Source organism: Geotrypetes seraphini, chromosome 2 (assembly GCF_902459505.1).
Source record: "Geotrypetes seraphini chromosome 2, aGeoSer1.1, whole genome shotgun sequence".
Classification (NCBI taxonomy): Eukaryota; Metazoa; Chordata; class Amphibia; order Gymnophiona; family Dermophiidae; genus Geotrypetes; species Geotrypetes seraphini.
Genome location: NC_047085.1, coordinates 179,455,377 through 179,468,556, shown reverse-complemented (window position 1 = coordinate 179,468,556; position 13,180 = coordinate 179,455,377).

Here is a 13,180-nt window from a genome sequence, read left to right as displayed (position 1 = left end):
AACCAGGTAGTATTTCTCATTCCACATTTTCAAATTGAGTTAATTCACTCCAACTATTATATAGAAATCACTTTCATATCCCCTAGGGTACCCCATTGCTCTGCTTGTAGGTCTATGTGGCCAGTCTATTAGAAATGCTATAAATATGAGAGAATGAATGTGGAATGTTTGGGGTCTAGTAATTCATTTAATAAAGTGTGGAGTCCATTGACTGCATTTGTTGCATCACAATAATGGTCATGTATCTCTCCTTTTCTTAGTTTTTCCTTACACATCCAGGGTGGGGGGGAATGAAATGTATTTTAAGGATTAAAATTACTTATTTATAATAATGTAATCACATAATACATCATACTGAATTAATAATTGGGAGGAGGGTGGGAGAAAATGATTGTTTTATATATTACTTGTGTAATTAAAAGTACGTTTTATGTAGTATTTATGTTCAATTAATTGTATTGCACTGTCAAAGTTTGAAAATCAATAAAGTTTATGAATATACATGTCCAGGGTGAGTGGGGGATTACTTTGATCTATTTATGGTTGAGGGCAATTGTTGGGTGTATAATGGGGGAGGGGGGTTGATATATATAATTGATATGTAATATAATTTGATAGAATATTAAGTGCTGTTAAAAAAAAGAAATGCTGGCCCCTCCTACATGCAAATGGATTAATTTGGATGTTTTTAATTTGGATGTTTTTTAAATAATGACAAAAAATTTTTAGACATCTAGCTGGATAAAATGTCTAGCTGGGCCATTTTTGAAAAAAAAGATAGATGTTTTGTGGGTTCAAAAACAGACATTTTCCCCACCTGAATTTTGGATGTTTTTCTCAAAACATCGAAAGTCGGACTTAGACATTCTATTGAAAATGCCCCTCCATGCATGTTTATAAAATACTAGTGTACATGGCAGAAATTGCACCTACATTGCAGGTGAAAATATTTGCACTTGCTTGAGAACAGGTGTGTGCTCAGCATATAGAAGTACATTTTTAAATTAATATACTTGTTGCTAGAAGCACTAAAGTCAGTGACAATTGCTTTTACTGACCCGATACACAAAACGGCCCACCATGTGTTTTTCCCCTTCTGAAAGCTAAGTTACTCAGAATTTCATAATCTTCTCTTAACAGATTTTTTAGCATTATATCTGCTTAATTTCGCTTCTCTTCCCTAACTGTTTCATACTAAAAAAAAAAAAATCTGTCCTCTGCTATATCATATTTCCTCTACCTCATAGGAAAAAGGGTAAACTTATATTAACTCTACTTAAATCCTGTGTGCTTGTGCACAGGGAGACTAAAGTAGAGAAAATCCTATTTTAAATCCTGTATTTTAGGGTAGCCACTGATCAGATATAAAGCCTGTATTTCTGAACCTCAATTCAGTTACTAGTCTTTAGCCATTGTATCTGCTGATTAGGTGTAGAAGGGAGGGGCTGGGATATACTAAGGTGAATGCATGTTTTCTGAGACAGTGATGAGAATAAGACTGCCTTAAAAACTTCTGAAAGCTAAGTTACTCAGAATTTCATATTCTGCTCTTAACACTGATTTTTAGCATTATATCTGCTTAATTTCTCTTCTCCCTGTTTCATACTTTAAAAAAAAAAAAAAAAATTCTGCCTTTGTTTGGCCTTTGATTAAAATCCCATGCCCCTGGAGTGAGAGGCAGAGCTTGGCAAAGATGGTGGCTCGAAGTTGCACTGGGATGCCGGCGTGGACTTTTTGAATATATCCTATTTCACCAGTGGTGAAAAGAAAATTTAAAGTCCGGGTTCACCAGGAGGAACATTTACCTCAGATCGGGCTGATGGATTCCTTCATGCAGCACAGCCCACGAGTGCAGCAATTGGATGACAAAGCCTCGGCAGGAGGGAACGTGCATGCTGAGGCGTGAGAGCTCTCCCTCGAGGGGTCCATCTTGTCGCCAGAGGAATGGAGTCCTCTGGCCCGTCCTGTGGTGTCGGGAGCAGCAGGAGTAGGGGAGGAGCATCCGACACCAAATATGGTTCAGTACACCCTCTTGCTTGTCCGGCAGGGCAGTGCTTATCTGGTGAGTTTAGGTGGGTGTTTGTCCAAGTTCCGTCTAGGCTCTGTTGTTAAACTTTTGGTTATACATGCTGTACGACTAAGTCTAAGCTGGCCCAGATCCCGCCCAACTCCCACCTTCGACAAATATCAACTGAGTAGCCCAACCACAGACCTCCCTAGGCCTACCCAAGCTCTGCCCCAGATCCCATCCCCTTTACTAATTGCAGATATAAATTCTTAAAACTGACAGATTTCAAATCACTATATTGAAAATAAAATCATTTTACTTACAGGCGATCTTCTGCAGACTGCTGTAATTAACTTTAAAGGTGAGACCAGGAGGCCGGGGGGAAGCTGGAGAATGCTAGAGAGAAGGGGGAAACAAGTAGGCCTTCGGCGAATCAGGCAGCGCTGGCGCTGTACCGCGTAGGGAAGTCAGATGGCAGGCACCTCTCTTCCTCCTCAGTGTGCCACGGCACACTTGGAATTTCAGGAGGCACACTAATATGCCTCAGTACACAGTTTGAGATACAATGCCCTAGAGGAAAGGAGGGACGGGGAGATATGATTCAGATGTTCAAATGCTTGAAAGGTATTAACGTAGAACAAAATCTATTCCAGATAAATGAAAATTGTAAAACCAAAGGGCAAAATTTGAGGTTGATGGGTGGGAGATTCAAGAGTATTCTTAGGAAATTCTTCTTTACAGAGAGGGTGGTTGATGCATGGAATACGCTCCCGAGGGAAGGGGTGGAGAAGAAAACAATGACAGAGTTCAAAGAAGCGTGAGATGAACACTGAGGATCTCTAATCAGAAAATAATGGGTTTACATTGAAGGAACTAAGGCCAGTACTGGGCAGGCTGGGGATGGCTGGAATGGTTAAGATGGGTTGGATGATTAAGATGGGCTGGAGTGAGCTTTGATGGAGACTCCAGTAGATGGAACCTACTGGGCAGAGCTCTGGGTTTCTGACCTAGAAATATCTAAGAAAAAGGAACATTTAAACTAAATAATTAATTTATGGAGCATATATGGTTGGGCAGACTGGATGGACCACTCAGGCAGTGGCGTACCAAGGTGGTCCGCCCCAGGTGCAGCCTTAGGGGGGGTGCACAGCCAGATAGGTCCAGAAAATTCCTGTGCGGCGATGGCACTCAGCGCCCCCCCCACCTCCGTGACGGCACTCAGCGGCATCGGCGCCCCCCACTGCCCCGTGACAGCACTCAAGTTCGGCCTCCTTCTCCCAGCATCAGCAGAACTTCAGATCGGCAACAGGTGCTCAGTCAAAAGCTTCCCCTGACTCAGCTTCCTGTTTCCGCCCAGGCAGTTCAGTCAGGGGAAGCTTTTGACTGAGCACCTGTTGCCGATCTGAAGTTCTGGGGGTAGTAAGAACGTAATCTAGATGGATGCAGAAAATAAATTGAAAAGGAAAATGAGGGAAGAAAGGGATTGTAGAAGAGAGGTGTGGGAGAGGGAAGGAGAGGAGAGAGATGCCAGACCAATGGGGGTGAAAGGAGAGATGGAAGGGGGAGGCATACAGTTTTTGGAAGGGGCATAGAAGGAGAGAAGATGTCATATAGGGGCAGAGAGATGGCAGACAGTGGATGGAAGGAAGAGAGTAACAAGAAGATGAGGAAAGCAGAAACCACAGAAGACAAAGTTAGAAACAAAAAGGTAGAACAAAAATTTTCTATTTATTTGTTGCTTTAGGAGACGTGTCACTGTTTCTGTGGTGTTGCATTGTATGCAGAGTCTAGCTTCTTGCTGGTTCAATTTAACCTTTGTCTATGTATTTCTATTTTATCTCCCCTTTTACAAAACTGTGGAGCGTTTTTTAGCGCCAGCCGTGGTGGTAGCAGCTCTGATGCTCAGAATTCTATGAGCGTCAGAGCTGTTACCACCGTGGCTAAAATCCACACTACAGTTTTGTAAAAGAGGGAGGGGTTAGTTTGTGATGACATATTCCATACTAGGCGAAGGTATTTTCTGTGTTCTGTGTGTTCGAAAGACATGGTTTTCTGTTAGGATTGACGGTGTAGGATTGATCTGTACTAGTCTGGCTAGTTTAGTTTTACAATGGATGTATTGATGTACTGCTCACTGCAATATGTAAGATGCTGCCTTTTCCTAGGTACTCATGTGTGACGTGTGGCTTGTTACTAAAAATCATGTTTTTCGTACAGATGTGTGTGTGTGTGTGTGGGGGGGGGGGTGTCACATATGCTAGGTACACCACTGCACTCAGGTCTTTATCTATTGTCATTTACTATGTTGCTATGATTGCCCATTTTCCGATCTAGCCATGCAAATTAGCTAAAACCCCATGCAAAGTAGCCAAGTGATTGATGCACTAACATCGCTTGGCTGTACCCTCCACTCAAAAAAAAAGAGGTTTAAGCGATTGGAAGAACTGACAGGTCTTCCTGTTTTTTTTTTTCAATTGCACAGATATTTTGCGTGTGTTATACATGGCCCTCCCCAATGAATGTGGCACTGGGAATCCCCCCTAAGAGAGAAAATTGACAGGAGGGATGCCCTGCCAGCAGAGGGTCCCTCAAACTATCCCCTCGCCTACCCCATTCCTCCCTAAATAAAGGCAGTAGGGATGCCCACTCTTTCTTGCCACCGGATGCTCCCCCAAACCCCCTGTACCTTTGTTAAATGTTGGGAGCTGGAGGGAAGCATGGTTCCTTCAGCTTCTCTCTCTGTATCCCATGTGATGCACAGGATGGGATCTGATGTCTGATTTGCTCAAAAATCAAACCTTAGGCCCCTTCCTTTGGAAGAGTCAAGGCCCTGATTGGCTCAGATGCCTAAAGCCCCTCCCTCTAACCACAACATTTATAGTGGAAAGTGTTTGCCCACCAAAATCCTACTATAGTGCCATATAGGTGCTACCTGCAGCCATAAGAGCTCTAACCACAACATTTATAGTGGAAAGTGTTTGCCCACCAAAATCCTACTATAGTGCCATATAGGTGCTACCTGCAGCCATAAGAGCTATAAGGGTGGTAGACAGGTAGGTATAGTAGGTTTTAGGGGAGTTTTAAAGGGCTCACCATACATTAGAAGGGGGTTATGGTGAAATGTACTTCTGGCACCATTTATGTGAAGTTCACAGCAGTGCCCTCTAAGGTGCCACACTGCTCTTTTGGTATGTGTATATGGTCAGTCCATTACAATACTGGACCCTCTCCTCTAAATGATCTAGATTTGGACAGTTAGAACTTAAATAGTTTTGTGTTTGAAAATGGTGAATAAAGTTGGGTATCCTAAGGATTGGACGTCCTGTCGGCCAAGATGTCAAAGTAGGCGATTTTAAAAAATAAAAATAAATCAATTTGAATATCTTGTGGTGTTGCCAGTTTAAAAAATGACTGTTTGTCCACCTCTGATTTTGGACATCTTGCTGGAAATGGCCCTCCATGTGCCTTTATAAAATACCCAGTAGCAAATATTCTTATACTATAATTCTCTAAATTTTAACTTTGATAAGAACAAAAAGTTCATCAAATACAAGTCTCAATCATATCGTTGTCAGCTTGCTAGCTTTCAACCAATGGGTCTTCAGAAAACCAGATGTTTTCTGGATGTTTTCTGTATCAACAGACACAAGCTGGCTGGACTCCTCATTAGTCCCTTTGGTTCTTTATGTATTTTTTTAAAATATATTTTTAAAAATATTAATTAAATACTTTCTTCAGTTTATGCATGCTTGTTTGAACCTATTCATTACTTTTACTTATAACTTTTTCTTTCAAAAATTAATTCCAATTACTAAATACACTTAGAATTGATAATAGTGTACTAATGAGGAGTCCAGCCAGCTTGAGTCTGTTGACCCAGCTGGTTTTCTGAAGACCCATTGATTGAAAGCTGGCAAGCTGACTATGATATGATTGAGACTTGTATTTGATGAACTTTTTTAAAAATACCAGCACAAATCCTGCTAACACCTACATTAAGTTCACTAATATTTACTCCCTCATCCAGGAGAAGGCCTAAAGTTTTGTATGTAAAGTTTACGCATACATGCCTACTTTAGGTTCAAACAATTTTGGGGGGGATCAATTCACCTATTAAGCATTCCAAAATTTTACAACATTTACAGCGTCATAAGGTGGATGTGGCCTTCCTTCAAGAAACACATTTGACTGATCTTGAACATATGAAATTAAAACAGTGGTGGGTGGGGGAGTGTTTAGCTGCTTCCACACAAGGAAAACATAGGGGAGTAGTGATTCTATTTCGCAAAGGTCTTCTAGACAATTTACAAGTTTTGACTAAGGATGGGGAGGGAAGATTTGTGCTCTGTCGAGGGATGATAGCTCAGCGGGACTTTATATTTTGCTGTGTGTGTGCTCCTAATGAAAATGACCCGGCATTTTATGCTAAATTGACCCGCTTGTTGTTACCTTATGCTCAAGCCTTCCTGATTGTTGGGGGAGATTTTAATGCTGTTAGAGATTCTAGTTTGGATTGTACGGGGTCTGGGAGTGCTATACGTCGGATAGGGGAGAGGGAGCTTTAAAAATTTAGTGATAATCTGTATTTAATAGACTCATGGAGAGTATTACATGGTACTGAGAGGGATTATACCCATGTGTCCCAGTCACACAGTATGCAATCCCACATAGACTATATTTGGGTGACAGAATCGGTGTTTTGGAAGTTGGTGCGAGCGGATATAGGTCCTATACAATTTCTGATCATGCCTGGATACAAGTGATGTGGCAGGAGGGGAGGGGGGTCTCAGGGAAATTGGCGATGGGTGTTTCCGCTAGCTTTGTTAAGGGATCAGAACTATAGGGAACGGTTGTTGGGTATGTGGAAGGATTATAAGCGACATAATGCTCATGCAGAAGAGGATCCTATTTTATTTTGGGAAGTGGCAAAGGTAGTATTGAGGGGGGGGACACTCTAAGTTACATGTCTATTTTATAAAATACATATCTAAATTGTGACTCTGCCTGCACTCTGCACAAACTTCTCCCTTGAAGATGCCTACTTTTATAGATGAGCTAATTTTATAAGGGACCTTTTAGGCAGAAATGGTCTTTAAAATTATCTCCTAAATGCTAATGCCTTCCTGTAAGAGTTCATTAAAAAAGATTCAGATTTATAAATAGCAACATAAGCTGACACATCCCTGAAAAGGAGATAGTACATTTACTCTTTGAAGATGATGTTGTTTCTCAGTTGTCCCAAATCCTGACACTGGTTGATATAGTGACACTGTTTACATCAGGGGAACTGATATTAAGACATGGTCCATGTCATCTATGGTAGTCTTCATGGCCTTCCCGTCATTTCAGGCATTTCTTCTCATGTCAGTCCCAAAAGAAAATAATATTTCTAAGAATTTCATATTTTTATTGACCCAAAAGAAACAAATTCGTTGATGGGATTTTAGAGTTTATTAGCTTTGAGTGTGGTTGTAAAACTACAAAAAGGCGGTATACAAGTCCCAATTCCTTTCAACTTCTAATGGCATATGTAAGTCATATAGGGCTTAATTCTATAAGGACCTATTCAACTGTAGGCAACAAGAAAGCTCAAAAAAGCTGACATTCTAGTCCTTTATGCTTGTAAGTGGCCATGTACATATGTAAATGCCCTCTTAAAGTTTCAAGTTCAAGTTTTTAAATTTCTTTATTATTTGATATCCTGTCTAAGGGAAAATCTATCTATCGGTATGTAGCTTATAATATTTAAAATGATAACTTAAAATAAATATATAGTGTAGAAAGAGAGACAGAAGAGTTAACAATCATATCATGAAAAGAAAAGAAGGCTAAGAGGCTCATAATCAAAACTTAAATACATCTAAAAACCTGCCCAAGTCGACACTTGGACGATCTATAAGACAGGTCATCCAAGTGCTGATAATAGAAATAGCTTTTTAGACATATCCAGGGACATTTTAGGCATCTGAATCCCGCTGTTCGCCTAGAGCTAAAAGGGGCATTTTCGGAGGAGTGGTTAGGGCGGGATGTGGGTTGACCTAGACTTAGTTGTCCTGCAAGGATAATGAAATGTTTGACGAGACTGCCGAAATGAAACATATATGTCGTGAGTTAGATGATGTAAAGACAGGCATAAGTGCCCAAAAGGTATCCAAAGTGACCAGAGAATCACTGCAGGGAAGTGAAGACCCCCCCTACCCCCACACACACCCCCCGTGTTCACTGACCACGTTGCACAGCCACAAAGTTCAAAATAAAAACGTACATATCTGCCTCTGGAACATCAGCACCTGACATAGGAAAACCTAATAGAGCTGAACAGATGTAGTTTAAGTAGTCTGGGAGGTGGGCTACTGAACCATAGAGAGGAGGACCCAGGACTATAACCCACTCTAACCACAACATTCATAGTGGAAAATGTAAGCCCCCCAACCCCCCCAAGCCCTACTGTATTGCAATATAGGTGCTACCTGCAGCCATAAGGGCTATTGGGGTTATAGACAGGTGGGTATAGTGGGTTTTGAGGGTGTTTTCAGGGGCTCACTATGACCTATAAGGGAGTTCTAGTGAGATGTTATGTGGCACCCTTTTTGTGAAGTTCATAGCAGTGCCCTGTAAAGTGCCCCTCTGCTCTATTGCCATGTCTGGGTGGCCAGTCCTTCACAATGCTAGCCCCTCCCACGTACAAATGGTCTTGTTCTGGGCATTTGGGACTTACGAGTTTTTGGTCGAAAATGTGGTATAAAGACAGACCTAGTGGTGGTCTGGACGATCAAACACCTGGATGTACAGATAGCTGATTTTTTAAAAAAAACTATTTTGGATGTACTTTTCAAGAATGGACATTTTGCCGCTGCCGATTTTGGGTGACTAGCGCCCTACGTCAAAATTGGACTGAGACGTTTCTTTTGATTATGCCCAGACTCAATCCAAGAAATAGCAATGCTTCAAGGGGATCTCAGAATTCACCCCCTGCACACTACAATTCTGATATCTGAAAGGCATAACGATAAAGATATGTTTTAAGTTGGGCCTTTTATCTTTCAAATGATACATATTGACTACTGGATATGTGCAATGATTTGCTGGCATGTACTTGGCTGGTGGGTATGCACGTGGATAGGGTTTAGGCAAGATTTGGGCAGGGTGCACAGGTACATATGTAAATTACAGAATGCTATAATTTACCTGTGTTCTATCACACACTTAGGGGGAAATTCATCAAGGGGTGTTAACTGTGTTAGCACATGCTAAGATGTTCATTATATTCCTATGGGCATCTTTGCGTTTAGCATGTGCTAAATCAGTTAGCTCCCCTTGATGAATTCCCCTGTTAGGCATTTACATTAGCTATAGGGGCTGGTGTGATTTACATTTACATCCATTTTCAGCCTCTTGTACTACTATTGTATACAGAAATTTGCCACCTATTTTATTTCTTTATAGATCAGGCCTGAAATAGAGGCCATGACCAATGTCTTTGGTAGGTATCCTTGTGGTGGGAAAACTAGAAAGCTAAGATGGGTTACCATGAAATAGTCTCTGTTATAAGTTTAACACATGGTTTGCATGACGTATAAATATACAAGGAGCCGTTGAAAAGTTCTCAGCCCAACCCACCCAGTTGAGACAGTCTCCATCGAGGGCTATACACTTAGGGCTCCTTTTACGAAGGTGCGCTGGCGTTTTTAGCGCACGCACAAGATTAACGTATGCTAGCCGAAAAACTACCACCTGCTTAAAAGGAGGCGGTAGCGGCGAGCGCGCTAAAACCGCTAGTGCACTTTCGTAAAAAGAGCCCTTAGCCCAGCGATTTCCCACTTTTTTCATTCTGTATTTCTCCGGTGGAATGATAAAAGTGAAAAATAGTTTATTTCATAGGTTTTTTTTTTCATAGTTTATTTAAAATTTGATTACACGCCTATCAAAATTCTGGACTAACAGCCTGTTTTACAAAGCCGCGTGGCAACAGCCCCAAAGCCCTTTAAATCTCTATGGGCGTCGGGGCCATTACCGCGCAGCAACCGCTAGCGCGGCTTTGTAAAAAACAGGCCCCAAGTGTATAGCCATTGATGGAGACTGCCCCAACTTTTTGGGTTGGGCTGAGAACTTTCTCAGGGGCCCCTTATACCTCAAAACATTCTTGTTTATTTTTTAATGCAATCATCATTTTGATTTGATTTAAAATAATTTCTATTACACACTATCAAAAATTCTAGGCAGATTACAAACTATACAGTCGGTACTTGGGGCCCTCACTGTATTGAAGCGTCTTGTTGGCTGAGAGGAAGCTGATGAAACTGAATACTTTTACGAAGTCCTGCTAGCAAACCAAATCAAACGGTGCCCAAGGGAATCTAAAAAATGGCAAGAAGAAGAACAAATTCAAATGAAAATCAGAGGCATACATAGCTAATGGAATCTGCTCAGAAGTGGACTTGCTTCTATTTTACAAGTCAGGTAAATAAATGCCCCTGTAAAATAGATAGTGCCATTAGGTCGAAGTTAGCCTGTTAAATTTCTCCAACAACAGAGGGATATTGGTATCACAAAGTTCTCAGTTACATACCACCCTGAAACAATGTTATTATCGTCTGCGGAAACAAACAATTTAGTTCGACCTACAGTTTAATGCGTTAAAAAAAGGAGATGGTCAATGGTTAGTGCCCCAATGTAGTAATAAAATGTCTAGACAGCAATTAACATCCATTTCCCCTAAGAATGCAACTGTGTCATCAGTGAGTCTTTACTGCTTTGCAGGGACCTACCTAAATATATTTCATCCTTAATCAGTTTCCAAATTTGAAAGGTTTTTTTTTTTTTTTGTGGGTTTTGCTTCAAAGACCAGTTTTAAAGAAACACAGACTGATGCGATCTTTGGACCCTGTGCCAGTGGGCAGCTCTTTCTAGAAGCACGGGCGCTAAGTCCCTCATAGTGTGCATGTTACACTTTTTTTGTGTGTGTGTAAAGATGTAAGAACTATTGACTCTGATAGTTTCTGTCTCCTTGTCAGAGCTGTATAAAAAAAAAATATATCAATATCGAAATCAATATTATTAGATCAATATAGATTAAGAAAGGAGGCGCGGCCTAGTGGTTAGGGCTGCAGCCTCAGCGCCCTGAGGTCGCAGGTTCAAGCCCGGTGCTGCTCTTTGTGACCCTGGGCAAGTCACTTCACCCTCCATTGCCCCAGGTACATTAGTCAGATTGTGAGCCCAATGGCACAGTTAGGGAGAAATACTTGGCTATAAGTTATAGTGTATAAATGCTAAAATAAATGAATAAAACTAGGGGCTCCTTTTTATCAAGCCGCGCTAGTGGTTTAACGTGCATAATAGCGTTAGCCGCTAACGCCTGCCTTGAGCAGGCGGTAGTTTTTTGGCTAGCGCGGGGGTTAGCGCGTGATTAAAAGTCATGCGCGCTAACCCCGCTAGTGCGGCTTGATAAAAGGAGCCCTAGGCCTACCTAGGAGGTTCAGAATAGTTACACGGCTGCGACAGTTATATGGTATTTCAAAGTCACAAAGTTATAGGCGGTTGCAGTTGAAGCAGGCCATTCAGAGTGCGTTCCCTGACTGGCGTAATTTAAAAAAAATCAGTATACCTTGCAGTTCCTATGTTTCCAGACAGATTTTTTTAGGTGGTATAAATTCAGTCTTAGAGAAATTTGGAGCATCGAGATGAAGCAGTATATTTCTGTGTCTCGATGGCCACATATTTGGACTTGGAGGATGAGATGTACAGCGTCAGCATCTATGAGACAAACCTGTTTTTTCTTGTTACACAGATTTTTTTGGACCCCTGTTAGGTTACAAAAGTTGGACAATTCTAAATGGCACTGTCATCTAGACATCGGGACATTGGATCATCTGTTGTCTTATTGTCCTTTGATACTCAACTTTTGGAAGTCAATATGGGAACAGATTAACCTCATATTGGAATCGACAATCCCACTGACTTATGAGGTAATTATATGTGGAACACACACTAAAGGTTGCTCTTCCACTTTTGAATGAGATTCTAACAATAGGGAGCGATTTGCATATAGCCCCCTTTTGTAAGCTTTCTGGATCACCGATGCTGGGTACCCTTTTTCCCGAAATCGCTTTTCGATGTCATCTGACTTGCTAATATAGTCCTCCACCGTGGTGCAAACACTGTGGTGTTTCAAACAAAGGTGTAAAACAAGAAAAGAAACGTTTTTTGAACTTAAAATTTTGAAAAATAGATATAAACCAGCGTTTACCATTTCTCAGAGAGTGATTTATCAAATATGCAATGACTGGATGGTAAACTCTTGTCCCAAGAGGGGGTTGGCTCTCTCTTCAGAGTTTCACTTCTCTGAGCGTACTTCAAAGTAATTTCACTCTCTTGGAATTGGTGTTCATTGTAATCAGTTTGTTTCTATCATCAAGGATAGATCCCTGGCAGTAAAGCCAAACTTGCTCTTCTAGGAATGTATAGTATTTCAAGTTTCAAGTTTATTCAGAAATTTTATAAACCGCCCAATCAACCTTCTAGGCAGTGAACATTATGTTAAAAAACATATATGGGGTGACTATACATCCTTTAGAAACAACAGTCATAATTCAAAACATAAAAAACAATTCAAAAGACAAACAGAAACATGAGGGAGGAAGGACAGAACTACAATTTATCAAGTAAGAAAGAGAACATACAGGGAAAGAACAAAAGGAAGGAACAAAAGAAAGGAACAAAAAAACAAACAAACAAAAAAACCCTAATTATTGGGATATATTAACTGCCTTTTCATGAAGAGATTACGTATCCACTAACCTTTCAGGATGCCACTGGGCTACTTGTTGCTGGAAACACACACTTGCATTAAGGTACATGGTGCTAATACCCATGATAATCTATAAATGTTAAGGGTATCCATGTAGGTGAACTAATTATGTGGGTGTAAATAAGATATAAAGAAAGACATGGGGGACAAATTTTCCCCATCCCCACGGGATCTCTCTATCCCTGTCCTGTCCCCTTGAAAATAAAACTAAATTATATATAGAGCAAAAATTATGAAAACATGCAGATTAAAACAATATAATAAGAGGAGAATAATGACTACTTCAATTTAAAATTTCAGTTTAAAACTTCAATTTAAAACTATGGGCTAGTGTTTTTAGTACATGCACCGGATTAGCGGGTGCT